The sequence below is a fragment of the Elephas maximus genome, chromosome 1, assembly GCF_024166365.1.
Source record: "Elephas maximus indicus isolate mEleMax1 chromosome 1, mEleMax1 primary haplotype, whole genome shotgun sequence".
Lineage (NCBI taxonomy): Eukaryota > Metazoa > Chordata > Mammalia > Proboscidea > Elephantidae > Elephas > Elephas maximus.
In genome coordinates, this window is record NC_064819.1 from 175,964,439 (window position 1) to 175,967,192 (window position 2,754).

At 38.5% G+C, this 2,754-nt stretch overlaps 1 non-coding gene across 1 annotated transcript; it reads left to right on the top strand.

Annotated features, from left to right (window-relative positions):
- Positions 1-1,499: 1,499 nt before the first annotated feature.
- LOC126057816 (U6 spliceosomal RNA) lies at positions 1,500-1,601 on the top strand. Its single transcript, XR_007512894.1, has one exon. It is a non-coding gene; the product is annotated as a U6 spliceosomal RNA (small nuclear RNA).
- The last annotated feature ends 1,153 nt before the right edge of the window (positions 1,602-2,754 follow it).

Consider the following 2,754-nt stretch of genomic DNA (forward strand, 5'->3'; position numbering starts at 1 on the left):
CAAAATACCCCCATACTATGCTCCCATCCCATTTTACCCCTCTCCTCTTTTAAAAGAGATACAACTCCTTGCCACCACAAACTATACTGGAATGAGTAATCCCTTTATGGATCGGGTAAGAGTTTCTTTGGGATAAACACTCAGGAGAGAATTGATAGGTCATTTTCTAGTTGCCATCAATTCAATCCCTACTCATGTGTGTCAGACTAGAACTAACCGTGCTCTGTAGGGTTTTCTATGGCTGATTTTGTGGAAGTTGGTTGTCAGGCATTTCTTCTGAGACACCTCTGGGTAGGTTTGAACCTCCAATCTTTGTATTAGCAGCTAAGTGTGTCAACCATTTGCACAACCCATATGCTCCCTCCAGAAAGACTGAATCAGTCACTCCTCCCCTCTAGCATTTCATAAGGATTCTTACATCCTCACAAATACCTGGAATTATCCAATTTCATTTTTTTTTGCCAGGCTGAAAAGTATAAATTAATATCTTATGCTGTCGGTTTTTAAAAAAATATTTATTGTGTTTTCAGTTAAAGTTTACACAGCAAATTAAGTTCCCATTTGACAGTTTGTATACAAATTGTTCAGTGACATTAGTTACATTTTTCACAATGTGTCAGCATTGTCTTTAATTGTGTTCTGGTTGCTCCCTTTCCAGTGCTCTAGCCTCCCTGTCCTCTTCTCATCTTTGCCTTAGAGTAATTGTTGACCTTTTGGTTTCATACAGATGGCTTTTTATCATTGTTGTTTTAATTTGCATTGTATTATTATTAATTATTTTAAGCATCTCTTCATATGTATGTTAGCATTTGGGGTGGCTATAAATTGCCTGTTCTTAGCCTTTGCCCATTTTTCTCTCAGGGCTTCTGCCTTTTTATTTTGCAGGAGGTTCTTGTATAGTCTAGACATTAATCCCAGGTCTACTCTAGACATTGCAAATATCTTCTCTCATCCTGTCACCTGTATATTAACTTTGTGCTTGGTGTTTTCTTTAATTTAAATTTAACCCAATTCATTTCTTTCTTTATTTAATGTGCTTTGTGCTTTTGAAGTTTTGTTTAAAAAGTCTTTCCCTGCTTCTAGGTCACAAAGACGTCTCCTGCAGTTTCTTGGGTTAGCTTTATAATTCTATCTTTTACATTTTATTTTTACTTCTACATTTGTAAGTGAAATGAGCATATAATTTTCTTTATATTTTCTGTTTGTAATCAAGATTATAATAAATTCATAAAAGGAGCTAGGTGGCTTTCACTTTTCCTGTTTTCTGGTACAACTAGCTTAAGATAGGAATATCCGTTCCTTGGAAGTTTGGTAAAATTCCCTTGTAAAACTGTTAGAGCTTGAGATTTTTTCCAAGGTAAGTTTTCAACTCCTTTTAATTTGCTTAATACTTATTGACCTAGTTTGAGCCCCCTGTTTTCTTCTCCTGCACCAATTTTTAGCATTTCATCTTTTTCTGTGAATTCATTCATCTAAGCTTTTAAATATGTTGCAGATAGTTGCCCTTTTATGCTCTTAAGGTTTGTGTTGTATGATACAGAGAGTAGCATGGCCCCTGAGCAAAGGTGACATGCAAAATTCACGAAGAGTGCCTTATTTTTAGCCATCACACAGATAGATACATGCAAACCCATGTTCATTGCAGCATTATTCACAATAAGTGCCCATCAACAGATGAATGGATAAACGAACTATGGTACATACACACAATGGAATACTACACAATGATAAAGAACAATGACAAATCTTCAAAACATCTCACAACATGGATGAATCTGGAGGGCATTATGCTGAGTAAAGTAAGTCAATCACAAAAGGACAAATACTGTATGAGATCACTATTATAAAAACTCAAGGAAAGGTTTGCACACAGAAAATACAATCTTTGATGGTTATGAGGGAGGGAAGTGATGGGGAGGAAAAAACACTAACCAGATAGTAGATAAGTGGTAACTTTGGTAAAGGGTAAGACTGGACACAATACTGGGGAAGTCAGCACAACTTGACCAAGGCAAGGTCATGGAAGCTTCACAAACACATCCAAGCTCCCTGAGGGACCGAATTACTGGACTGCGGGCTGGAAACCGTGGTCTCAGGGAATATCTAGTTCAATTGGCATACATAGCTTATGAAGAAAATGTTCTACATTCTACTTTGGTGAGTAGCGTCTGCGGTCTTAAAAACTTGTGAGCGGCCATCCTAAGATGGTCTCACTCCATCTGGAGCAAGGGAGAATGAACAAAACCAAAGACACACATGAACTAACTGCCACAGCCTCCATCAGACTGAGTTCAGCACAATTAGATGGTGCCCAGCTAACACCACTGACTGTCTTGACAGGGGTCATAATAGAGGGTCCTGGACAGAGCTAGAGAAAAATGTAGAACAAAATTCTAACTCACACAAAAAAAAAAGAACAGATTTACTGGTCTGACAGAGACTGGAGAAACCCCGAGAATATGGCCCCCAGATGTCCTTTTAATTCAGTACTGAAGTCACTCCTGAGGTTCACCCTTCAGCCAAAGATTAGACAGGCCCATAAAACAAAACGAGAGTAAAGGGGCACACCAACACAGGGCCAAGGACAAGAAGGCAGGAGGGGACAGGAAAGCTGGTAATGGGGAGCCCGAGGTAGAGAAGGGGACCGTGTTGACACATTATGGGGTTGGCAACCAATGTCACATAAGAAGATGTGTATTAATTGTTTGATGAGAAACTAATTTGCTCGGTAAACCTTCACTAAAAAAAAAGATT